Source organism: Ascaphus truei, chromosome 3, assembly GCF_040206685.1.
Source record: "Ascaphus truei isolate aAscTru1 chromosome 3, aAscTru1.hap1, whole genome shotgun sequence".
Classification (NCBI taxonomy): Eukaryota; Metazoa; Chordata; class Amphibia; order Anura; family Ascaphidae; genus Ascaphus; species Ascaphus truei.
Genome location: NC_134485.1, coordinates 399,176,829 through 399,204,621, shown reverse-complemented (window position 1 = coordinate 399,204,621; position 27,793 = coordinate 399,176,829). Strand labels below are relative to the sequence as shown.

Sequence of the window (27,793 nt, the reverse complement as noted above, 5' to 3'; positions counted from 1 at the left end):
GTGTGTGTGTGTGTGTGTGTATATATATGTGTGTGTGTGTGTATATATACACACACACAACACGTGTGTGTGTGTGTGTGTGTGTGTGTGTGTGTGTGTGTGTGTGTGTGTGTGTGTGTGTGTGTGTGTGTGTGTGTGTGTGTGTGTGTGTTATATACAATTCAATGTATTTCTTTCATGCATATACATTCATATACAATTCAATGTATTTCTATTCAATATATTGATTACAAAAATGAAGCGGTCAGTTCCCAGTAGATTGTTGCTGTCTCTCCTGAGTACTGACCTGCAGATCAGATTGTGCCCTCTGGACAATGCATTTCCCTGCTGTTTGGCTCGACTTCTGCATGCTTTCTCTCATGTGCCTGCTCTTCTCTTCTGAGCTAATGTTCATGCACTTTATTTAGTGTATCCAAAAGGTGAAGAGTATAATAAACTCCCTCCCCCAGGGTAAGGTAGATAAGTGTGTCCAACACCCTCCACATGTCAGTACAGAGTACAGCACACACTAAAAATATTTTGGAGATCGTTCACATGCCTCAAACTCCCAACAGAATGGAACACTATGGGCTTTTAAAATAGTTTTAACCCTTATTTATACACCAGTATCAAAACAACAATTGCAATAGATAAAAAAAATATTAATGCAATGCAGACTTGAAAGAGGAATCAAAAATGTTTTATGTAGTGTTGAAGATCACAATATATTTTACTGAATTATTTACAGTACTTAAATTCATTGGACTGGGACAATTGCAGTAATTAAATAAACGTAACCCTTAATTTTGGAACAACATTTCCCTCTATTTGAAGTGGTTTTGTTGTGGTGCTTTATTTTTTTTGACAAATGTGGGTTTAATTCAGACATGCGGGATGGGCGTTTGTCATTCCCTAATTTATTCAGAAATTGTCCCAGATTTAGGTTCTGCAGATTGAGCGGTTTAGATGCCTCTGGTATTGTAAGTGAATGCCCCTGATCTTTGCCCGGCGGTTGTAAAATGTTTAATCTTGGATTTTTTTCTGTTTGCTCTGATATTCCTTTCCCAGCTATAAAAAAGGGATATTTTTCTTACTGCATATACAAGAGGTCAAGGAACTTGCTTTGCATTTTAGTTCAGAATCCTCCCCTAATGCTCTTGCTCTATGCTTAAAATACTAATAATAACCATACTGTAAAAGAATTGCAAGTGTTATTTGATCAGAAAAATGTGAACCATTACCTCATTCCTGGTAATTGGGTGCGATAAATAGAAAGTTGGTGGGGGATGTACAGCCAGAATGGCAGGGAGACCCCCAAAATGGATTAGGGCAGCTGCAGTCTGGCCCGTGAAAAGGAAACGCGACAAAGGACGAAGGATTTGGGGAATTTAAACCACGTTTTCTCTCCAGCTCAGCAAACCATTGAGAATCCTCCAACGTCTTCTGTGGGACAGGATGCTAAGCTGAAATATACAGATACAGGGTGACTTAGTATGTGGCTGTGATAAAAACAAAGATTTTGTAGTTTTTGTTTCTCTACAAACGGTGTGTGAATGGTTATGTTTTTATCAATGGTGGGGGTTTTTTTTTTGGTCAATCTGTCTTTGCCAGAGAGCCCATTAAAGAAAGGGAAAGTGAAGGGGTTTTGCCTGTGCGGTGATATTACACAAAAGGAAGTAGACCGAGGAAATCAAACACCTCTCGAGTTCCAGCTCACGTGTTTACAAACGTACTTTAAAAATAAATGAAAAACACTTGCATGTGTCTGATTTTGGTAAAATACAAGGCATACATCACCAGGGTTTATCCCACAACATGCCACTGCCTTTATTACACTTTGTCCTATGAGGGACTGCACATCCAAGAATGGGAAAAGCACCTGTTGTGAGATTTCACCACTGAGGCTTTGGTACTGATGTAGCGCCGCTCTTGCGTGTAGCTGTGCTACATCTGCGCTTACCCCACTGGGCCACTCAACTTCATCATGTGGCAGCACCTGCCTCCAGATAGTACTAGCTCTTACTCTGTAAGCAGAGGTGTTTGAGCAAAAACCTAGCCACTTGAGAAGCTAGTTGGCTTCTTTTGGATTAATATAGGTTTATTGCAAGAAACTTAGGCCACGATTATACCAGATGCCGCTGAGCGTCAGCATGTTCTGCTAGCGCCACCAACACGCTGTCGCTGAGCGGCATTTTGATCAAAGAGAGAGGATACAAGAGAGGAGGCGTGGTGGAGGCATGGCGGTGAGCGGTTCGCCCTCATTGGCTGAACCGCTCACATGATGCGGAAGTCGCCTGCCACAAACAAATTTGAAAATCTCTTCAGGAGTCTGCCGCCCTGCGTGCCACACATCGCTACTGGTATGTAAACCTCGATAGGATTTCTGGAATTAGTTTTTGTGCCGCGTCACCTTTGAGACGCCGCCAGCGTTGTTTGGTATAATCACGGCCTTAAATTGCCCCCATGTTGTAGATAGGAGAGTACTTGGAGTCTGAGGAAACCATTTCTATAGATGTTAATATTTAGTGTAGAACTTCTTGGCGCTATGGTTGCTCCTCATAAAAGTGGGAAGGAGTTCAGGATTAGTGAGACATATTTCCAATTCTGGAAAGCCAATTGGAGCTTCCTTATATGGTGCCAGAGATTTTTTGGGGGGTAAAAATAGGCTTCTCTTCATTCCTGATCTCCTCCTAGCTGATTATTTCATTCTTCCCTTACCAGTGGGCATAATCCTCTTCAGTTTTATTACTATTGATCCCTTACCTGGTGTTTCTGTAGGGGGTTCTATTGTACAGTACCCTCTACCATGTCATACAATGCCAATATACACATGGGATATAGTTGCTGGTAGTCAGTAGAGGTTGTGGCTTCCTTGATAACTCTATAGGCAACAAAGGCACATATTGTGAATGTATGAACAGTGCTGCCAAACCCATAGCCATTTCCCGCAGCTAGTCTCTTTTTCGGTTGCCTGGGTGCACCACTAGGTGGAAGCATTGGAGGGGGATATTGGATGACCGCACACCCCAACGGTGTCATGCTTGGCAAGGTGTCTTTGCTAAAGCAGATGCACTTGCAGGCAGTAATAATCTACTTGAGAGAGGTTGTGTTTATCACCCCAATTTCCATAGCCAGGAGCTGTCAATTATTGTTGCTTTCTGGCTTTGAATACACCTCATATGCTCCTTCCACCTCTATACCCAAACTGCACCACCCAAATGTGAAGCAGAAGTGAGAGAAGTAATGGCCCTGTACAGCAACTCAGGATTCTGAGATAAGATCTAGACTAGTGTTGCACCGGGTCCCAAAAATGACCGAGTAACCACTTCCAGGTACCCAGGGGGAAAAAAATTTCCGGACAGGGAGTTTTGACTTACCTGCAGCCGGCAGCGGAGGGTGAGGAGGACCGCGGCAGAGGGTGAGGAGGACCACAGCGACATCCCGGTGGCAGTGGAAGCAGCGGAAGACATCCTTCAGGCGGTGGCAGCAGAGGACGTCATTCTTCAGCCGATGGGAGCAGTGGAAGACATCCTTCAAAGCCGGTGCCGGTGGGAGCAGAGGAACATGTGACCAGAGCAGGAGCATTACTATTGGACTGCAGGGGAGGAGCACGACTTCCGACTTCCAGTGAAGCTCCTCTCTGGCTGTTCAATAGTAACGCTCCTGCTCCAGTCATATGTTCCTCTGCTCCCACCGACTGTGAAGGATGTCTTCCGCTGCTCACACTGGCTGAAGAATGACGCCTGCTGCCACCGCCTGAAGGATGTCTTCCGTTGCTCCCACCGCCACCAGGATGTCGCTGTGGTCCTCCTCACCCTCTGCCGCGGTCCTCACACCCTCGCTGCCAGTTGTAGTTAAGTCTTCTGGTGCTTTGCTCCTGCCGTTCTCCAAGAGGAGGACCGAGGGAGCAGGTCAATAGCACTGTGGCGCTGCAAATGGGGTTAATAATGGGCCAGCAGGGTAAAATTACCATGTCAGACCAGGAAACCTTTTATAGAACTGTGGTCCTTAACCAAACAATAATAATAAACACATAAATAAAACAAGGGAATGAAGACTCTAGTGGTTGCAAGCTAGCATTGCTGCTATGCAGTGTAGGTAATCCTGCTTAAGGCCTCGGGCATGGTCAGCGCTTATGCGCTGACCCGTGCTGAGGCGCGCTGCTGCTCGGCAGTGAGCCCCTGCAGCCGCAATGAGAGCGGCTTTAGCAGGGGGCTCGCTTACGCTTACGCAAGCGTGCGGAAGCGTAAGTCTTAGCAAAATTTTAAATTCAAGCACTAAAGGGAGCGCAGGGCCGGTCACGTGAGCGGTTCGCCCAATGAGGGCGAACCAGCTCCGTGACATCACAGCCCCCCCCCGACACGCCCCCGGACGGTGCGCGGACCAAGGCCAGGGAAAGCACCCGCTTACCCTCAGCCTCCGCGCACCTCAGCACGGCTGCAGTCCTATGGACACAGCCTTAGCCTGCCTCAAACAGGAGTGCGCTCAAACAAAACCAAAAAGTGCTCTAACTCAAACTATTCTGCACTGGTTTTTAATAAAGGAAAATAATATCTATATACTGTAAATAATGAAAAAGAAACTGAATGAAATCATCACAAATCTGAATGGAATTGGCGGACTTCTGCTCACATCATTGGTGGGCATGGCAATGGGGTTACTACACAAGTGATCTCATGGTCATGATGCAGGAAGCCTTTAGAACTTGGGGGCGGGGGGTGGACATTCTGGCAGCAAAGAGGCTAATAGTCGATTAGCTACTTGAAAAGCTGTTGATCACGCTGTTCGTTTTGCATTGTGTCTTGCACAGTGGTGGGTCCTCGGGAGAGCATTTCCTATAATCAGCTCCGTGGAGCCCCTGGTTCCCGAGATACGCAATGGTGAGAGTACCCGAGTTTTTAGGCCATTCAAATCTCCCGCAGCACGCGGGCCAATAGGAATCTGCAACGTCAAAACTAGACGTGCGGCAACTTTACAAAACTGAAGTACCTCGCCACAAACTGGAACTAAACGACACTAGTATTTTTATAAAGTTACATGTTTATAAGTCATAAATAAATAAACTGAATTATATTATATCTATTATATTATATATATTACATTGTCCCTGTACTGTATTGCCTTTGTGAAGCGCAGAGCACACTGTTGCCACTATATAAATAAAGCTATGCATACACATTCTTGTTAAAACAGGGAGCGAGGAAACCTGTATCTAAACATTGCTTCTGTTTAATTTTTATAATGTTTGCTGCATGGAATATGATCCCTAACACTGATTTTGAAACTATAATCATTTTGGGTCCTGACACTGCTAGCTAGAAGCTGACTAAAGAATGCTAGCAGTGGAGCTGTATACACACATAAATATATTGCCTTATCCCCCCCTGTGTTTACAGTAGCTGGTTGGTTTGATGTCTTTAGGAAGAATAAGAGAAAACAACACTATGATGTCCTAGTCAAAAGTGACAGAAAGAGTAAGTGACTAAAAGAGAGGGAGGAATACAGGGGGAGAGAAAAACATGCAAGATTCCCCGGTAGGCTGCGCTGTGATTAGAGGGCTGGGAATTCTTCATTTAGAAGCGGCTGCAGGAGTAGGTAGGATCAGCCTCTCAGTCCATAGGCAGCTCAAGCACAGCACTGGCCGTATGTGAGCTGAGGCAGCATGGCACTGCTCTCCTAATGGATACCTCCTAACATCACACGACGTAGCCACACTATTGGAACAGCAGATTCACGGCAGAAAGGGGTTTGTAATTTGCCAACGTGCTTATTTTATTTTTTATTTTTCTCTCTCTTTGTTTTCCATTTGTGGATGTTTTGTTCTGTGCAGATAGGAGCACATGGAAAGTTTCCACCTTGCCCAGCTCTGCCTGGAAAGTTTGTGTCTGTGTGAAGTGAGGACATGGAGATGGGGTCAGAACTAGGAGCTGCAATGCTGAGCATGGGAACTTGTATTTGTGCTTAAATCATTTGTTTGTTTTAGTCCTTCATCACTCTATCTGATAAAATATCCGTTACATATGCAGGTGTTTGCAAATGCATTATCACTGAGCAACAATGAAACCTTACTTTGTAGCATTGTGTCAATATACAGTGTGTGTGTGTGTGTGTGTGTGTGTGTGTGTGTGTGTGTGTGTGTGTGTATATATATATATATATATATATATATATATATATATACATACATTAAATATATATATATGTAATATAAATCACACGTGTACAGATTTGACCCCCTTGTTGATTGTCATGATGTATTGTGACATTTCATTACATGTAAAAGCATTACAATTCAATTGTATATGATGGAATATTGTGTGGTTTATGCAATATGTTGGAATATCAGTGAGCATGTGTATGTATATATGTGTGTATATGTGTGTGTGTGTGTATATATTTATATATTTATTTATCTATTATATATTTATAATAAGTCTATTACTCTTGACAGCTGAAATGAAAGCGTGCTGGGTTTGTTAATGATGGGAATCCAGTTTTATCTCCTTGAGGCATTCTTTTCCAATACCTTCCCGGACAGATATGAAGGGGTCAATCCACAGTGCATTGCTTGTGGCTGTTGTAATGTCTGTACTGAACTGCATATGAGATGGTGCCTGGAGCATTAACTGTCCACTGGAAACTGCATTGCCATTGAAAAGTCAGGTCTCCAGACCTTTCTGAAAGCAAAGTTTTCTCGGTCTGGTGGGTGAGTGATTGCTGCCAGAGCTGCAATATCACACATTGCAAATTGTTAATTCAAAAGGGCATGGGGATTTAGTGAACTCTTAAGCCATGCTGTTTGCTGATTTTTCCCCTTGTGCTGCAGACCAGGTCTTCTCTCCTGAGCTAATCTGCATGCAGAGGGAAAGCTTTATTAGGAACATCCAAAGGGTCAAGGGTAGAAAACCCCACTCCCTCCCCCATCACACAGTACGGGGTATAGTGGATAAAAGTGACAAACATCCTCCGCAGTACAGAGTACATCACAGACTAACTATATTTTGGAAACCACCCACATGCCTTGATAAACACAACAGCGGTGTATGGGCTAGTTGGGTGGTTTTAACCCTTATCTACTATGCCTGTCGTAGTTATCTTAATGTTTCAATGCATTCATTTTTTTAATTTCAACGATGAAACCATAGCAGTGTAGAAAATTGAGGGTGACCATATATTTTTAATTGAACCTATAACAGTTCAAAGGAATTCAGCAGTCCTAACATTGCCGTTGGGTCTGGCAGTTAATGGGTTCATTTAGACAATGTCTGTCTGTCTGCGATTTGTTTTTATTTAACAGTTGCGCCTTTAGTTGAGCGGTTGGGGGATGGGCACAGAAACTTAATTTTGCACTTAATTTATTCAGAGATTGTCCCAGATTTCTGTTCTGCAGCTTGAGAAGGTTTGGATGCTGCTGGTATTTTTAGAGGCGCCCGCGATCTTTGCTCAGTGTCTGAGAGATGTTTCATCTTTGGATTTATCCTGTGTTTGCTTTGATGTCCCATTCAGAAGTAGAGAAATGATCTCCTTGTCTCTGGCATATAAAAGCGATCAGGATTGCGGTGGTGTTGGAGCTTGTGACAGAAACACGCTTGCTTTTAAGTTCAGCATTCCCACCGAATGCTTATCGTGCTGTAGAGAAAATAACCATCAAAATAGGGAATCAGTTACATCTGTTCATGAAAATGCACTTTTATTTGAAAGTAAGCCTTTGTGCTGCTAATCGTTTCCCCGGATGTTGCCAAAGAAAACAACTTCTCTCTCACTTTTCACAGGCAGTTTCTACGGTTACGGGTGTAATTCGGTGAACAGAATGTGAAAAGTGATCTAGTAGCAAGACGGATCCTCCCACTGGGTATTGGCTCAGTGTAGGGCTGCTGAACGCAGGGCTGAGATCTTAGTACTGTTTTCATTTTTTTTCCCCCAGCATTCTTTAAAGTATTTTGGCTGCTTTAACTCTCTGTCCAGAGCGTGGGCAGAACAACTGATACCAGCTTCACATAGACAAAAGTAGTGGTGAAATGCATGGTTTGTGAGCAGTCTGCTCCACGTTAAGTTTTCTCAAACTTTTCCATATCTTGGACCACTTCATTGTTGGTTATTGCCTCTCTGCACCAGCTCTGTTCCTACATGTACGGATGTGTATGTGTATATTATGTTTTAAAAATGGGAAGCTGGATCTGGAAAATCCTTATTTGGAACATATATACTGGCTATTCTAGAAAAGCCATGGTCTGCCTGAGAAAGCTGCATGATGCTGCTTTTAAAATATTTTGTATTTATTATTAACTGTTTATTACACACCAACATAATCCCCAATGCAGTACAAATGGGATGTGAAAACATCTGGTACAGCAGGAGAGGAGATGCCTTCTCCAAGGATCTTACAATAAGGACCATTAGTTGATCAGTGCAGACCAGCAGTCCTTAAACGTTGGTCTCTAATTACACATACGGTAGCTAACAGACTAAGCGGCTTATCAACCAAAGAGGCAGATGAGGCTGTTTTCAGACACAGTTCCTGATTGACTTCAATGGTGAAGTTCATAAAAAAAACGCCTGATCGGCCACTTCAGCTAATACAAAAAGCCCCGACAAAATTAAACCCTTTCCTGCTGGACTTCCAGAATTCGTGGCCGTGTAATCACTTAAGTGTCAACCACATGGCTGCAACTGGTCCCCCGACTGACTTGGGGCTCGACTTCCATTTGAATCGTGGCGACCACACCTCAATCCCTTAGATAATGAGCAATTTACTATAATGTACTGTACGTCACTAGGAGCTCTGGTGTGCCAGGGCCAATATCGTGCAAGGTCCGTTATTATACGGTCTTAATACAAATTTCATACCAAAATCAGAGTAGAGAGGTGATATGACTTCATATATTGTACAGTAGGGACTTTTAAAGGGTGCCATGCAGTTGCATGCTTGCTACAATACATAGCTGTTAATGGGGAGCAGTTGCTCTCTTTGTGGTACTGCACCAAGTTCCATTGAGTGATTGCATTTCGTCCTGAATATTTGTGATTCAGTTGGTTAAACTTAAATTGAGCAAAGAGCAAGGTATGTATTATGAAGTCTTCAATGCTAATCGGTTGACTGCTCAGCTGAGATTGAGATTGACTTTTGAGCAATGTATGTGTGTTTGTGTGTGTATGTATATATATATATATATATATATATATATATATATATATATATATATATGTATATGTGTATATGTGTATATGTGTATATGTGTATATGTGTATATGTGTATATGTGTATATGTGTATATGTGTATATGTGTATATGTGTATATATATATATATATATATATATATATATATCTATATACACACACATATATACATACATATATATATATACATATATATACATACATACATCTACACACTGCACAAAAGTCAATTTCAATCTTGGTGGAGCAGTCAACCGATTAGCATTGAAGATATACTATACTGACAGTCAGCACTCCTTATCGCTGTCACGGGAGGGCGAGGTGCACGGACATCAGGGATGTAAATATAAAAACATAACCCCACATACTTTGCAAATATAAATTCAGTGATTTTATTGGAGGTCTCTAATAGGTCCTTTCTCAAATTTGCAAAAAAGCGTGCTGTATAGGGAGTCAGCGAGACTTCCCCCCCCCCCCCCCCGCAACCTCCCTCTTACTTACCTCCGGGAGTGGGTGGCTATGTGGGCCCGTGGGGGCGGTTCAGGGAAGGAGGGTATAATTTGAGAGTCAGAGTGTGAGCAGGCAGTCCACGCCGGACACACTCAGTCTTTCCCGCCCACCCTTCCCCTTGTTTGTTATGTTTCGGTCGTTTTAATGTGTGTGTTCTTTAAAAAACAGAATTTTTTAAATACCTCCAGCTCAGAGCATTTTATAACAAATTCGCCCCATATCCCCCTCTGACAAAGTTCGAAAAGCTCTGTCGGGCTGAAACCGACTCTAAGGGACTTATATCAACGATATATGGAGAGGTAATTGATTCGGCAGCTTCGAGGCAGCAAGTACCATCATTCAGGAATCAATGGGAGATAGATCTGGGGGAGACAGGAAGATGAGGAGTGGAGCGCCATATTTTTGGCCACCTCAAAAAGCTCCATCTGCACCACACTGAAGGCGAACGCATATAAGGTCCTTATGAGATGGTACCTCACCCCACTAAAATTATCTAAGTTTATACCAGGATCCTCCCCGTTGTGCCCTAAGCAATGTGGGGGATCGGCTGACTTGTTACATATGCTGTGGTCTTGTCCGCGGATTTCCCAGGTATGGGAGGAAATTAGAAATTGGATGCGGAGGATTTTTGACCTCACTAATCCCTCAGACCCCTGGCTGTTCCTCCTGAACAGACCTTTAACGGGTCTATCAAAAGCAAACAACAAATGAATTGCTCATTTCGCAATAGCAACGCGGTGCGAGATCGCAGCATTATGGAAACGCCCTGGTATCCCAAATATCCCAAAGATTCGGAATCGCATGTGGTTTATCTGCCAGATGGAAAAGTTGACGAGTATAGTTAACGACACTGGCACCAATTTCCTAAAAGTCTGGACGCCGTGGTTGGCACCTCCCCCCCCCCCCTTTTTTTTTCCTTCACCCCTTTAAATTGGTTTATGTTACCCCAAGTCACACGGCTGTGTAAGGCTCAAAAGCCGTGCGATTTAGTTAGACGCGAAACAATTTTATATACTAATGCTTGCAATTAATATTCTGTATTGTATAGTGTTATCTCATATTGTATAACATACATGCATTTTCCAATAAAATACAAGTTATAAAAAAAAAAAAAAGTAAATTACGTTTCAAAATAAGTGTATAAGGTGCCCTTTGTCACTGTGGCTGTTTTGGTTAAGTGTGGTTTAACTTTGCCAAACAGGGCTCCCTTGGTACAGCTTTGCCTAAGTGGTGGCATTTATTGGCGAGTGGGCAGGGCTCACTGTGCGATTGGTACCTGGGGCTCATCCTCGCAGTTGATGATGATTCAGCGGAGTGGCCAGGGCTGTGCGGTGCTGGGCTTGGTGGTTTGTGGGTCACTGTATGAGCGCCGTTAGCCTACCTGGTCGGTAGAGCACTCTTTGCAGGTTTTGGGAGTTGATGTTCTTTTGATGTTGTATTTAATAGAGATCGTGGCCGTTTATACCTCCCAGACCTTCTACCTCCTGTGTGTTATTTTACTTAAGGGCATGTTTTCAAGGGGTTGGGGGGGAGTGTCATCGTGGGCTCAAAGGTCAAGGGTTTGCCAATCATTTCCCTAGAGAATCTGATGTGGAAAGAAAGCACATATAGGAATTGTGGGCTCTGTCCCATTCACCCTTTCAGGTAACCTCTTTGTTATCTTTTTTTTTTAAACAGGTATTATAGTTTACAGGGCAACAGATTATTAGTGTGTAATATGCAAGTATTTACTCGTGATGCAGTAATTTAGGTACTCCATTTTAAAATTAATTCAAGTATATTTGGGGGTAATTAAAACCAAAATATATAATTTGTCCAATGAAGTCTCTAACATGGATGCCTTCCAGAGCTGTCACTGGATATTCCAGGAAACTGCTTTTTATATAACATTTACAGGCATAACAAGTCTAGACCAATTTGGTCAAACAGTATAATTTTGGTGTCTGTAGACAAGGTGATACTTTGATTCAACCCAGGATCACAGGAAACTAGTAGTATAATTGTATCAAGGACAATGTCATTACCACTAGGCAACTCCTTCCTGCACCATGCTGAGGCACTAGTCCAGCACAGTTACAAGAATTAGAGGCGCTGTGTTTGTAAATGGAAATCATCTTTTCAAAGAAGAAGAAAAAACAATTAGCTATGTATGTGTAGATATATATATTGCTCAATTTCTTTTCCTGTCGACCAGCACATTTCTAATTGCTGTGTGTGTATGTAGGTAGGTATGTCTAATAAAAAGACACTCACAGAATAGTTCATTTGAGATATATGATTCTTGCTGCTGCTTTAAATAGTTTGCTAGGTCAGTAGATTATGCAAACATATACATGTAAACCCGGCAGGCCAAAAGCATTACTAAATATACAAATACTTCCTTTTATTGCCTCTGAACATCCTTCCAATAAACAATTTAAATGTTAAGCATAGACATTATCATATACTGTATCTTCATAGTACAGGCAGTCCTCGGTTATCTAAAAGAATCCGTTCTGGAAGTAGCGTTGGATAGTAGCGTAAAGTGAGTCCCATGTTAATCAGTGGCGGTGAGCGTCGGATAACGCATTCCGGCGTCGGATAACGGCCCTTAGGGTTGCACTGTAAAGCGTTGGATATGCCATTTGTTGTAAAGTGAAACGTGGGATAACGAGGACTACCTGTAAAACATAATCTTAAGGGGGAAAAATGTGCAGTACTTCAGGTTCAAGTGCGTGGAATTTTAAAATCCAAAATACTGTTCCGTACTATAATACATCTCTGGAAGGAACTAAAGATTCAAGTTGTCATATTGCAATAATGTACATTGCATTATTCACAGAGGAGAAGAAACACAAGCAAAATAATGCAAGTATGTCTATTCAAGTGGTGGATGATTCAAATCAATAACTCCCAATGAGATTTGTACTTCCAAATTTCTCAGAGGGTGCGTGTACATAAAGGTTTCTTTGTTATCTTGTAATCCAATTCACACACTAATGTGTATAGTGGGACAGCAGGAAAAGACAAGAACACTGGACATAGCGCTGACTGTTCAAAATTTATGTATAAAACCAATAAAAGAGGCACTCACAATTTACAAGTGTAATCAAGCAGTTTGGGATAGTATCCCCGCCAGATGTATCTCTGCCTCAGCGACTAGGAAGGTATCAGTCATCCGTCTTGGAGTGACAGCGAATGGGTCTCTGTGTGGTAGAAAGAGGCGCCGTCGGTCAGCTGATGACTCTCTGTGCGTTCTCCCCACGTCACTCTGGGCCCTTGTACTTCGCGTCGCTCATCACTCGTCTGTACCGGCTCTGTCGCAGCTGGTGGAAGCAGGAAATTGGGCGGGCTGGAATCCTCCAAAGTATCCCTCTGCTGACTGGAGTAGACTGACACTTTATGCGTTTCACCACGAGGGTTTCATCAGGAAAACGCACGGAGAGTCATCAGCTGACCGACGGCGCCTCTTCCTACCACACAGAGAGACCCATTGGCTGCCACTCCAAGACGGATGACTGATACCTTCCAAGTCGCTGAGGCAGAGATTCATCTGGCGGGGATACTATCCCAAACTGCTTGATTACACTTGTAAATTGTGAGTGCCTCTTTTATTGGTTTTATACATACATTTTGAACAGTTTGCGCTATGTCCAGTGTTCTTGTGTTTTCCTGCTAAGGTCCCACTATACACATTAATGTGTGAATTGGATTACAAGATAACAAAGAAACCTTTATGTACACGCACCCTCTGAGAAATTTGTAAGTACAAATCTCATTGGGAATTATTGATTTGAATCATCCACCACTTGAATAGACATACTTGCACTATTTTGCTTGTGTTTGTTCTCTCCTATATATATCTGCGCTCCCCAGTATACGGCCACCAGAAAACTGTTTGGATTGAAGAAAAACAATCTACACGAAGGGTTGAAGCAGCATTTATTCTTTATATCACTGATTTTTCACTTCATTCACCTTGTATATTTTATACTATCACTGATGTGCACTTATTAAGTCATTTGAAATTAGATTTAAGCGTCATTCTTTAACCATTGGTTTGCATTAGTCACAGAGGATATGTGTTGATAGTTGTATAGCTAATGAAGTAATAATATACTTATCTTATAATATAGTGTCGCTACCGCCAAAAATGTATTTTATTGATGATCTTTGCTGTTGATATGGAAGTGATAGTAATGTCATAGAGCAGTGATTCCCAACAGGGGGTTTGTAATTTGTGAGGTGTTTCCAACGGGTTCGAAAGAAAAATGAAAATGTAATAGCGGATCCCAGGCAGTATAGGGAGTTCCTGAGCGCATGTGGGAACTGTGCATTTAGGCCCTTATTCACTAAATGATGCAAACCTCTAGCACGTTATAACTCCTATTGACTTGGAGATAGGACGTGGAAAAGCTTAGCACACTTTAGTAAACATGGGCCATACTAAGGCCCAAACTGCCCCTTGTATGAGTGGTATAGCTGTCTATTAGAGCAGGAGCTTCCAAAGTCACTCCCCACAATGCGCTGCATCAACACTGGCAGGGCATTGTGGGTGTGAGCTTGGACGCTCACACAGTGATTGACAGCTATACGCCCCATGCTGTCTGCACACACTAAGGCTGCGCTTCTACAGCCGGCGACGGCGACGCAACCGTTGACATTACCCGTCGCCATTGCGAAAATTGTATTTCAGATACTGGAGACGTCGCTGGTTGCAAAGCCAGTGACGTCAGCAAGGGGGATGCAGATGGGCGGAGAAGCTCCCTGATTGGCTTATAGCCAGTCACATGTGGAGACCGTCTCTCCAAAAATCAAATTGCACTGACTACCAAAATGTTGGTAGCGCTGTCGCTCCGCGCCATCGCGTCCACTAAGCGCCGGCAACAATACATTTGTTTTGACGTCGCTGTGCCCGTCGCTGGCACTATAAGTGCAGCCTAAGGTGCAGTTTGAGGCCTTATTTCAGTGTGTGCTCCCCCCACGAGCTCAGGAAACTATACTGCCTATGATCAGTCAAACTGTTTTGATAGCAACAGTCTGAGGAGTAGGCAATAAGATTTATTAATTAGGGGTTCGCGGAACAAATATATTTTCTAGCAGGGGGTGTACAATGTAAAAAGGCTGGGAACCGCTGTCATAGAGCCTCTGTACACCAATCTTTAAAGCAGCAGTCCCTCCTACTGAGATTTTCTGTCTTTTCCAGCATCGGACCTCTTCAATAAAATATAAAAGGCAAAAAAATCAGCACAAACTGCTGCCTAAAAGTTTCCGACGGGGACCAAAGCTTGCGAGTCCAAAGGGCCAATAGGAGGCGCAAAGTCATCCGTCGCAACTTGGGATGGCCAGGATAAACACCAGTAACTAAACCAGTAAATATCTCGTGAACCGTGGCAGTGGAGAGGGGGTCCCCGGAGCTGGAAATAACATGGTTACGCTCCAGAGACGCGGTTCCCATGTTGTAAAAGAAATAAATGAAGGGCAAGTTAGTCAGGACTGCTGCTTCAGGAAACTCCCCTGGACGGAGCATGCCCTCCCCCTGCTCCACTCCGGTAATTGATGGAAACAGCAGTGTGAAATTGTTTTACAGACTTCACCAGTAGAATAATAATAAAAGATTTGGAAGTGAAAAACCCCGCATTTAACCCTGGAACCAAACACTCTGCCTGTTTAATGGTGAAACTGAGAACATTCTGATAGAATGTGAGCCATTGTCATTTCATTTATTTTGACTTTGCAATATACAGCACAGCTAGGAGAAACTAAATAGAACTGTACTGTCAAGGTCTTTTTGCCAAACATATGACGTGTGCGTGTAAAGAAATCTGTGTTTGAAAGATGCTAGGTTAGGTAGAGTAGTTGAGACAAGGAACTCTGTAGCTGTTGCTTTCTCCCAGTCTTTCCATTGTCTGTGTCGCTCCTGGTTATGCAGGAACGTTGGTGGACGGGCCTTGAATGTTAATTAGATCTAAACTTTGAAAACATTTTGAAGACAAGTAAATGTGCCATCTCAAAATGGGAAGTTATTATCTTAGGGAATTTTAATGGCTGTGGAGTATTCCAGTTAGCAGCTGGCAATTAGAAATGTGCTGATCGACAGGAAAACAAATTGAGCAACATTAAACAGAGAATGCCCGCTAACCTCTGCAGAACACAATTGTTTAAATACTTGGGAGTCCCTGTAAATTGATTTGTCATTCTATTATTATTATTTTCTAATTTAACTTTACCTTTTATTAGTATGGCACAAACAGATTCCTCAATGCAGTAGAATGTGGGAGAGAAGAAAATAACAAAAATATTTTTTATATATAATTAACAAATAAATAAAATTAACCATATTTACATTTCAAAAAGACACCTTTTTAATGTGACTGTCATAAATGAATTTAACCCCTCTGCTTTTATCACGAGGACATACAGTATACATTTCTGTACCATCTGGCTTCTTTGGTATAGTGGTCATAGTGGTCATTGTTATAGTAAGTCTCCAGTAATTAAGAGGTTACTGCATAATGAAATTGTTTTGCATTACATGTTCCTCAATGGTTCAAACCTCGGTTATGTGTGTGTGTGTGTATGTATGTATGTACTGTATGTATGTGTATATATATATATCTTCTACTATATATTTGTGAAAGCACTGTATGTTTGTCTGCATGGCCTGTGTCCCTAGGGGAAATCTCATTGGTCCCTTGGGCCGCCCGCCCCCGCACACCTCTCATTGGCCTGAGGCGGAGTGACGGCCCAAAACACACACACACACACACACCACCCCCCCTCGCTCTCTGCGGCTCTCCCCTCACATAGACCGCTCCACCAACTGACCATCCCCGAGAGCGCTCCCCACGGCTCTCACCACCCATAGGCCACTCCCTCACCCGGCGCTCTCCCTCACCCGCACACCCCCTGCTCAACCCCCCCCCCCGCTCACCCCCCCGCTCACCCCCCCACACACACACTCAGCACGCTCTCTGCGGCTCTCCCCTCACACAGGCCGCTCCCCGTCCCCGAGGGCGTTCCTCCGGCTGTCTCCGCCCCTCCCCGCGAGAGGCACAGCACCTCCTCACCGGAGCGTGTCAGCCTCGCCGCGGAGGAGCCCGAGGTGGAGGAGGAGGGCAGCCATGACCCGGAGGAAGAGGAGCGCAGCCGTATACAAGGTGAGTACACGCAGGGGAATGGGTTATTTACCGTGTCCCTGACTCCCCCTGCCCTTTGCCCCCCCCCTACCCTCCCTACCCCCCCTACCCTCCCTACCCCCTTGCCCCCTGCCCTCCCTTCCCATTGCCCACTGCCCTCCCTCCCCCTGCCCTTTGCCCCTGCCCTCCCTCCCCCTGCCCCCCCAGCCCTTTGCCCCCTGCCCCCCTGCCCTTTGCCCCCTGCCCCCCCTACCCACCTGCCCTTTGCCCCCTGCCCCCCCTCCTCACCTGCCCTTTGCCCCCTGCCCTTTGCCCTCCCTCCCCCTGCCCTTTGCCCCCTGCCCTCCCTCCCCCTGCCCTTTGCCCCCTGCCCCCCAGCCCTTTGCCCCCTGCCCCCCCAGCCCTTTGCCCCCTACCCACCTGCCCTTTGCCCCCTGCCCCCTGCCCTCCCTCCCCCAGCCCTTTGCCCCCTGCCCCCCCAGCCCTTTGCCCCCTGCCCCCCCAGCCCTTTGCCCCCTGCCCCCCCTGCCCCCCCTGCCCCCTTACCCACATGCACTTTGCCCCCTGCCCTTTGCCCTCCCTCCCCCTGCCCTCCCCTCCCCCCTGCCCTCCCTCCCCTGCCCTGCCCTTTGCCCCCCTGCCCCTCCCTGCCCTTTGCCCCCCTGCCCCTCCCTGCCCTTTGCCCCCCCAGACCCTCCCACCCTTTTCCCCTCCCGCCCCTCCCTGCCCTTTGCCCCCCCCGCCCCTCCCTGCCATTTGCCCCCCCCGCCCCTCCCTGCCATTTGCCCCCCCCGCCCCTCCCTGCCGTTTGCCCCCCCCGCCCCTCCCTGCCGTTTGCCCCCCTGCCCTTTGCCCTCCCCACCCTTCTACGCCCCTTGCCCCCCCGCCCTTCGACGCCCCTCCCCCCCTCGTTCTTCGATGCCCCTCCCCCCCGCCCTTCGACGCCCCTCCCCCCCCCGCCCTTCCACTCCATGCTCCCTGCCCTTCCACGCCCGGGCAACGCCGGGTATATCAGCTAGTATATATATATATATATATATATATATATATATATATATATATTTTGTGAGGGAAAGAAGTGACCCCGCATCCGTGTGACAAGTAATGGAAACTACAAAACCGACAAAAAATAAAGATGTAATCATCTATCGGTGGTGCTAAAAGGGCGTATAATATTGTAAAAAGAACAAAAGAGCCCCAAAAAAAGCACTCAAGTATGCCTCACAATACAAAACCACATTGTTTATTTGGAAAATGTCACAGAACATAAAGTAAAATTAAAAGCACAGAAAATTAAAACACGGCATGGATCCCCTGAGTGGTGCAAACTTGATAAAAACCTCTAATCAGGGAGTAACCCTGAAAAACAATTCAGAAGTCTAATAGACGGATAGATACTGACAAAGTACCTGACAAGGTATATACCACGTAGCTATTAACAGACACAACTCAATAGTTAAGTAAGGTGGCTAATACAGTGGGTAACAGAATAATGCTGTCTCCCTGGTTCTGGGGACAAGTGTGTAACATAGCAATGTCAGCAAGTTAACAATGAAAACACATAGATACTCACAGAAAAGCACACCTTAGTCTGTTACAGCAATAAAAAGAGGGCATAACTGGCAAACAAGTATCCTTGAGGTGGTACTGCGCATGTGCATGAGATCATGCACAATCGACTCTACTACTGGTGTCACCCATAATGCACGATCTAATGGCCAGCAGGATGGGGAAGTATATATACATGATCTCATGCACATGCGCAGTACCACCTCAAGGATACTTGTTTGCCAGTTATGCCCTCTTTTGGGTAGGAATACAGGGAATACATCCCAACCATTGGCTTTCAGCCTCTAATGTATTCATGACACAGTGTGTATACACATAAGCATACTCCCTATTCCATGTGCGGCTTTTTAAACATTTCAGGTGTTTATTATCACTGGCCCAATTAGATCCCTTTTTAAAGTGCATGTTTTACTGCCTACAGTACCCCTCCCAGTTGAAGGCAAAGGCCGAAACGCGTAGGAGCAGGTCCAGTAGGCAGGATCCCCTGTTTTGTCCCCCCCTTGGGACATCCTCATGTGCTCTGAGCTTTGCTCCTTGATTCCTCTACAAACTTTGCTGAGTACCTGACATAAGGTGAAGTATCTTTTTATTGCTGTAACAGACTAAGGTGTGCTTTTCTGTGAGTATCTATGTGTTTTCATTGTTAATTTGCTGACATTGCTATGTTACACACTTGTCCCCAGAACCAGGGAGACAGCATTATTCTGTTATCCACTGTATTAGCCACCTTACTTAACTATTGAGTTGTGTCTGTTAATAGCTACGTGGTATATACCTTGTCAGGTACTTTGTCAGTATCTATCCGTCTATTAGACTTCTGAATTGTTTTTCAGGGTTACTCCCTGATTAGAGGTTTTTATCAAGTTTGCACCACTCAGGGGATCCATGCCGTGTTTTAATTTTCTGTGCTTTTAATTTTACTTTATGTTCTGTGACATTTTCCAAATAAACAATGTGGTTTTGTATTGTGAGGCATACTTGAGTGCTTTTTTTGGGGCTCTTTTGTTCTTTTTACAATATATATATATATATATATATATATATACAAAAAACAAACAGAAGCGCAAGCTCCATAGAATGTAACTGTTTTAACAATTGAGTACATTTATTAAAATCAGCAGCCTAAGGAAATGCACTTACAGGATTAAAAAAAGCAACCATACGTGGGAGAGAAATCTCTAAGTGAAGACAACAACGGGGGTGGGGGAGTCCAAGATAGGCAGGGTGTACCTGATCAGCTCGTAGCCACAACCAACGCCTGACACGAGCTGGCGCCAAATCACTATGCCTGTCAGTGCCTCCGCGTCTTCTGCTCCACGTGGGGCTTGTGACGTCATCACGTGTGGGTGCGTGCACGTGGAGTCCTGGGCGTCCTAGCGATCCAGTCAGCTGAATTTCCAAGTGCTTGCATCTGATCTATGCAAGAGCAGAGGATAACTCTCGAAAGCTTGTCCTATGACATAAATTGTTAGTCCAATAAAAAAGGTATCACCTAATACTGAAAAACTCATTTATTCTGCACTATCGCAACTGGACTAACACGGCTATTTTCTGCTTTATATATATATATATATATATATATATATATATATATATATATATATATATATACACTCTTTCTTTTTTCCTTTTCAGCTGTCTAATAGACAGCTATCTGCTTCTCTCATGTCTTTCCTCAATGCCATCTCTACCCACCAATGAACCTCATAAATCAGAGACATGTCCCAAGAGAGACCATTGGTTAGTATAAGGCGGCTGCCTGTGAGGCTGGCGGCGCATGCAGCCGAATTCCTTGGTCTACAGTGAGCTGCAGGGGGAAAGATGGCGGGGTCATGTCGGGGGTGTGACAGGGGCGCGGCCATGATGTCACCCGGCAGTGTCGTCGTCATTGGCTGAACCAAAGGGGGGCATGGCCTAGCGCTTTGTCGCCTGTGTCCATCTCAATTTTCAGGGTCTGGAAGAAAAAGTCGGCGGCCCCCCCTCGCAGCTGGCTGGCCCCATTGAGGGGCTTGTCTTTTCCCGCGCCAAGCCCGCGGCTGTGTGGGTGTGTGTATAAATACACGTGTGTGTGTGTATATACATATACAGTATGTGTGTGTGTGTGTGTTTGTGTGTGTGTGTGTTTGTGTACCCACACGCGCACACACAGCATTACTTTCATTTATCGATGCCATGCAAAGTATAATTAAAACTACAAACACTTTTTTTTAAATCACAAAAAATACTCTTGTTCACTTTTAAGTAAACTTGTGTGTACACCAAATTCTAACCAACGGTCTCTCTTGGGACATGTCCCTGATTTATGAGGTTCCTTGGCGGGTAGAGACGGAATTGAGGAAAGACTGATGAGAGAAGCAGAGAGGGAAGTTCAAGGTCATAGAGGGTAGGTCAACAAACGGGGGAGGAGCAAGAGTAGAATGTAGGATTTATGTGAGCGGGGATTAAAGAAATAAAATAAAGTAGGGTGAAGGGACAAATGGATTATAGCAGAGGAGGCTTGTAGATGATGTAAAGGGCAAGTAGACACAGTTGAAAAATGCTGTACTATACATAAATAGACAAAGAAAGCAGGTGCAAGTAGGAACAATGAGAATACGACTATTTCACAGAAGGGAGAAGAATCTGTAGTCATTATTACTACAAGATGAAGATGTAGACATGTCTTCTCTAAAAGTTGAAGAAGCTACTAAAGATTGCAGGGTTTATATATGTAATTTAGTAAATATTTTATTTTGGATTAGAAATGGATGTTAGTAACTTCATCATTCATGAACGTGTAGAGTCTTTTAAATAATATGAGTTAAAATGTAAACCTTGGAATAAAATCCTGGATATTAAATGAACAAATGTGTTAAACTCAGCCAGGAAATTACAGATCAGATAGTATAACTTGTATAAGTTGTCCCATCTTTCATGGGATAAAGGATATGCCAAACTCACCTTTTTTAGCTTCTTTTTTTTTTAAGGCAGTAGACAGGAATTTAGACTAAGGTAATATATATGCAATGTGACCTACTCAAACTTTGCATAGTGTTTTCATGTGTCTTATTTAAGATTGCTGTACAATGTCAAAGGAAATTGTCATGGAAAGCAAAAAAATGCACTTATGGAGAAATGGTGACAAGATGAGCAGCAGAAAGTGGTTATTAAGTGAACATATTTGGAATGGACCAAATACATTAAAATATATTCTGTAATGATTAATATGTAGGCATAGAAAACAAATTCTTAATGTTTGTTGATAGGTTGACATATAATCATTTTGGTTGGCCAAATCAGTGCAGGATACCGTTCCTCTATCATAAGCCATTAACTTTGGAACATTTATTGATATGAATAATGATATTTATTATAGGTAAATGTACACTTTTGAACAATTTGACAAGCAATAATAAACAGACTACACGCAAACCCAATGGTTCTAAATTGGGGCAAGCATTTGAGGATTAGGATTTAGGAGTTAATATAGATTAAAAGACTGAACATAAGTGCTCAATGTCAGGTAGCAGCTGCTGAAGCTACTAATGAAACTGTGAGGGGAGTATCCATTAGCAGATTAGACAATAATTTAACCTCTGCATAACTTCATATGTAGAAGTCACCTTAAATGGGGAACACAGTTCTGAGATCATATGGTAATATTAAATAGATAAAACAGTGCATACATGTGTAGAGGCAGGTTTGTGGACCTGTCTGAAACGTTTGAATGTGGTCATAAGTGGTACTTTTATATAGATCTACTTAGTCAATCAAAATTAGGTATGAGTCCCAGGAAGGAAATGGTTAAGTGTCCTAGTGGTAGGGTGAGGAGGGGGATTAGAGTCCATATCATGAGTGAGGTGAAGGGGTTAAGAGCTAGTGAAGAGCGGGATTGTGGCCTTCCTGCAGCTGTGTCTCACATGGAGCTACCAAAGGCTGCGGTCCCAGTCATCACTGTGGGTGGCACGGCGCCTGGCGGGGGGACGGCGCGTGCAAAGCGCTAACCGCGGTCACCAGGGAGAGGGAGATTGCGACGGGAGGGGGCGTGGGGAGTGTTTTGCGGGGGCGTGGCCATGACCTCACACGGCTGGTTCACCCTCATTGGCTGAACCGCCGTCGGGGGCGTGGTCACGCCTCCGTCGCAAGTTCCACATACAAAAAAATAAAAAAATTGTATGTGAGAAAACTTGCAGTACAGCGCGGCTGCTAAATGCGCGCCGACGCTTGTACTTGACCCGGATAGATTGGGAGGCGGTGCTTGTGCGCACGCATGCGCTGTAGAATGCACTGGGACCGAAGCCTAACGTCCCTTCCTTGAGAAGCACGGCCGGCTGGAAGGGAGGAGGGAGTGAGAGCAGCGTGTCAGAGTCTGCAGCTCCGGAGACACACGCAGCAACGTCAAAGCTGCTCCTCTCACCCCCACACTCCGGCACCATAGTAATACCGCGATAACAACTCATCTCCAAGATCGCATACCATCAGATGTTGTCAGCATGGTATTACTATCATACTGGTATATTGCACAACCATAGTGGAAAGTACATGTCACGGGGTACAAAGGAAATGAGTGCTTTATAACAAACACAAAAAATGCTCTTATAACTTTGGCAAAAGGAGATTTTGGTTTCTATGACACTACTGTACAGTGTAACACTGTTTGAAAAGATGCAACTATTTTTAATGCCAATCTACAAATAAGACATCACAAATGTACTGTAATAGCATTTTGTTTTCCATTAAATGTATTATTGTATGATTTATAGTCAAAATAAGCTATCATTGATTTGGTTTAAAGACTAATTTCACCATTGCATACATTGAATAAACGCATATTCTTCTTTTGAAGATGTCTACAATACATACGCTTCTTTGGAAAAGACAGAAAAACATTATAACATAAATATACAGATTTTAATACATTTCCAGGCTCACAAGGAAATGATATCTTTTGTCTTTGAGCGAATGTGATACTATGTGAATATCTCATTTGTTCATATTTAATTGCATACTTGCTGTTTTTGATGCTCTCTGGCTATTTTTAAGTTTGAAATAATTAACTGCATTTCCTACAGCTGGAGGTTAAGTAGAGACAGATGATGGTGGCAATAGTAGGGTTAGGGGTTGTGCAGCGTGTGTAGGGAATCGTATGGCATGCTTCCAGGCTCGGTTGTCAGCTGCTATTGACTTGGAATAAGCTATCATTAAACATCTTCAAGTGCAATGAAATGCCCATTAGGCATATCAAAAAACAATTTGCTGTGCCCACAAAGGAATAGGAATGACCTTAGCAACTCACAAAATAATGGGCTATGATAGGGGTTACGGGTGACCATTGGGCCATTGGACCTCTGGCCACCTTTCCATCCCTTTTTCATTGGAACATTGTGGGGGATGGACGTCCATTAGCATGGAATATTCTACAGTATATCCTTTGGTTCCTATTAAATATTTGTTCACCTTTTGGATTGCCTATTATAGATGTGTCACAATACCAACTTGTGCCATTAAGATTATTTAAGTTGGCTACGATGTTGATAATAACCAGTAAGGGGCTTGCTGGAGGATAGTTGAAGAACAGAATTATTCACAGCACAAAGGAGTAGAAGTGGCTTAGTAAGTGAAGACACTGACTCTATAAGCAATGCCACTGAGTTTGAATTGGTGGGAACCTGGCTCAATTCCTGGCGTCAGCTCCTTGTGAATTCAGTTAAATAATTTTATCTCCATGTGCCTCAGGCACCAAAAAAAACAGATTGTAAGCTCATCTGGGCAGGGAACCTGCACTGTACTTTAATTGTGAAGTGCTTTGAGTCCAACTGGGAAAAAAAGGACTACGTGAAATAATTATTCTTATATAATAAGAATAAACTTTTGCTCTATAATATCTTCTTTAATAATATTAAGTAGATGTAACAAACAAGGAGCATACAGTTAGGTCCGGAAATAATTGGACAAAGACACAATTTTCATAATTTTGACTCTGTACGCCACCACAATGGATTTGAAATGAAACAACCAAGATGCAATAGAAGTGCAGACTTTCAGCTTTAATTCAAGGGGTTGAACAAAAATATTGTATGAAACGTTTAGGATTTGCAACCATTTTCATACACAGTCCCCTTATTTCAGGGGCTCAAATGTAATTGGACAAATTAACACAATCATAAATAAAATGTTCATTTTTAATACTTTGTCGAGAATCCTTTGCAGGCAATGACTGCGTGAAGTCTGGAACGCATGGACATCACTAAACGCTGGGTTTCCTCCTTTGTGATGCTTTGCCAGGCCTTTACTGTAGCTGTCTTCAGTTGTTGTTTGTTCGTGGGTCTTTCTGCCTTAAGCTTTGTCTTCAGCAAGTGAAATGCATGCTCGATCGGGTTGAGATCAGGTGATTGACTCGGCCATTGCAGAATATTCCACTTCTTTGTCTTAAAAAACACCTGGGTTGCTTTCGCAGTATGTTTTTGGTCATTGTCCATCTGTAAAGTGAAGCGCCGTCCAATCAACTTTGCTGAATTTGGCTGAATCTGAGCAGACAATATATCCCTATATTCTTCGGAATTCATCCGGCTGCTTCTGTCTTCTGTCACATCATCAATAAACACTAGTGACCCAGTGCCATTGTAAGCCATGCATGCACATGCCATCACACTGCCTTCACTGTGTTTTACAGATGATGTGGTATGCTTCGGATCATGAGCCGTTCCAAGCCTTCTCCATACTTTTTTCTTCCCGTCATTCTGGTACAGGTTGATCTTAGTTTCATCTGTCCAAAGAATGCTGTTCCAGAACTGGGCTGGCTTTTTTAGATATTGTTTGGCAAAGTCTAATCTGGCCTTTCTATTCTTGAGGCTTATGAATGGTTTGCACTTGTGGTGAACCCTCTGTATTTGCTCTCGTGAAGTCTTCACTTTATGGTAGACTTGGATAATGATATGCCTACCTCCTGGAGAGTGCTCTTCACTTGGCTGGATGTTGTGAAGGAGTTTTTCTTTACCATGGAAAGGATCCTACGATCATCCACCACTGTTGTCTTCCGTGGACGTCCAGGCCTTTTTGTGTTGCAGAGCTCACCAGTGCATTCTTTTTTTCTCGGAATGTACCAAACTGTTGATTTAGCCACTCCTAATGTTCCTGCTCTCTCTCTGATGGATTTTCTTTTTTTTTGCAGCCTAAGAATGCCCTGTTTCACTTGCATTGAGAGCTCCTTTGACCGCATGTTGTGAGTTCCAAATGCGAATGCCATACCTGGAATCAACAGGTGCTCAGTACTCCATGTATGTTGGTAGTACTAGTTAGGTGATGTTATTTTACATGTGTCGGCTTATCCGCCAAAATAACCACAGTTGGGTGAGCGTAATAGATATCATTAGAGACCAGCTAATTTTTTGGAGCATGTCTCCCAATAAACTAGTTTTTTAATTAAATCAGCATATCATTCATTTTTGGGTTGAGTGCTCTCATTAGTGGGGTCCTTTTCTTCTGTTTTTGCTTATACAAAAGAATGCCAAGCATTTCTTCTGTTTTACTTAAATATATTATTTGTGGGAGGGGGGACTTATTCCAGAAAAAAGGCATCTGCGTTTTTTTAAATGAAAACACTTGATAACGGGGAAAAAAAAGCATCATGTTCAAGTTTTACTGGAAACTTTCTATAGTTGGTAATATGTTCTTTAACATGTTTTACTTTGCTCTATACATATCCCTGATGAGCAATTGGACATGCCTCAGACAGGCTCTTAAATGTGCTCAAAGTTGTTCTTTATTATTGCTTTACGGTGTACGGCTTTTGTCACTTAACTCAACATAACTTATTTGTGTACTTTGTTGTAGCCACGGCCAGATACACAATGCAAGGCCAGTAGCCAACCTCATACGGATGAAACCCAAAAAGTTGAAACAGCTGTATGTGAGTACATTGACTGGTCGTGCACATCTTTAACCCGTGCTTTGTTGTAAAAGCTGCACAGTACGGCAAGCCTTAGCTTAAAGGCATCTATGTCAAGCGGGATAAGAAGCAAAAAGAGATGCAGAATGAATGATCATTACCCAGCATCTGTGACTGCAGTGGAAGCACTGAATGCCCTGTGATCAGGGAGGAAGGCAGATTTCGGGACCTGTCTAAGACCTATACATGTGCACATAGGTGGTGTTTATCATTGCTGTACAGTGGAGTATTTTTGTCACTTTTTTACCTTGACGCGGTTGCAGGCGTCACATGTTTTGGCCGAAAGATTGAGCTAAATGACCCATACCTATGAGAAGAAAAAACATATAGAAATGAATCCAATAATTTGCCACATTGAATGTGCAGTATGGGCTTCTTTGTTTACTGTTTATCCCCATAACTTCTATCTGTACACATCGCTGTGATAAATATATGTGTTTTGTTTATTTACTTGAGAATTTGGATGTGAATCACATTACCGATTGGGCAGAGAGGATAATGCATCTGTTTTAAACGTCTTTGCCATCTGGGCAAGTGTCTACTTGGCCAATGCTCAGCAAGATTTACAGACCTATAGAACTCTCCCTGTGTCCCAGACTTTTAACTGCCTCCACCAGCCATTACTCTCCTGCCCACTGTTCACGTTTCCTACACTAACCCAGCAGTAGTGAATGTGGGTGATGTACAGTATCAAAGTCTGCCGAGCTGGGAAACCAGTGCAAAACTGGGGCACAAAAACAACACAATTTTCTCAAAGGAAAACTATTCATATTATTGCAGTCATACTGTAACGATGGAGTTTGTTTGCACCAGCTTTGCAGATGGGCGATTTTGACACATCACCCCAAAATGTCATGTATTAAGTAAAGTTCATGTGACTGTCATTAGTTACTACATACAGTAACTGAAATGAAGGGAATGAATACTGTAGATTACTCAGCAACATCTTTGTTATTTTTTTTAAGCATTCTCCATCATTGACACAACACAATCAACTTGTATGACGTAGTTAACACCATTTCAATTGTACTTCCTATTTTTACATTGCTGGAAGCATTGTCCTTACCACTGAAAGCTTCAGTTTGTCTCTCTCTCTCTCTCTCTCTCTCTCTCGCTCTCTCGCTCTCTCGCTCTCTCGCTCTCTCGCTCTCTCTCTCTCTCTCTCTCTCTCTCGTAGAGTGCGAACTGTACAGGGTTTTATAGTTGTCAAACTTTATTAGATATGTGTGGCATTTTTTCAAGACATAAGTACCCTAACTGTGCTGTGTCATTGCTTTTTGTCATTCGCACTGTGCCAGGTATGTCAAGTGGCTTTTTATTTAATGAAAGGAGGTGCAATCTGTCTTAAACCTAAATGTGCTTGGCCAAGTTTTTGTTAATGCCATTTACTACCATACTTAATTAGTACTTTGACAATATTGCTTGTATTGGATAAAAAGTAAAAACTGTCATTTCTGAGATCTCTTTCTAGTTAGTTCGCTGGCCGAGTGTGTTCATGAGTATTCATTACA

The 27,793-nt window shown here is 43.3% G+C and overlaps 1 protein-coding gene across 6 annotated transcripts in view; it reads left to right on the top strand.

Moving 5' to 3' along the window:
- FAT3 (FAT atypical cadherin 3) overlaps positions 1 to 27,793 on the top strand; it is a 555,353-nt gene that overhangs the window by 756 nt on the left and 526,804 nt on the right. For 5 of the 6 annotated variants that reach the window (XM_075592536.1, XM_075592534.1, XM_075592535.1 and 2 more), the window contains exon 1: positions 5,546 to 5,725. The exons of the other annotated variant lie outside the window; for it this stretch is intronic. The gene's annotated coding sequence lies outside the window, so the exon portion shown is untranslated. Of the gene's footprint in view, positions 1 to 5,545; positions 5,726 to 27,793 lie in introns of those variants that run through there. 6 annotated transcript variants of the gene reach the window in all.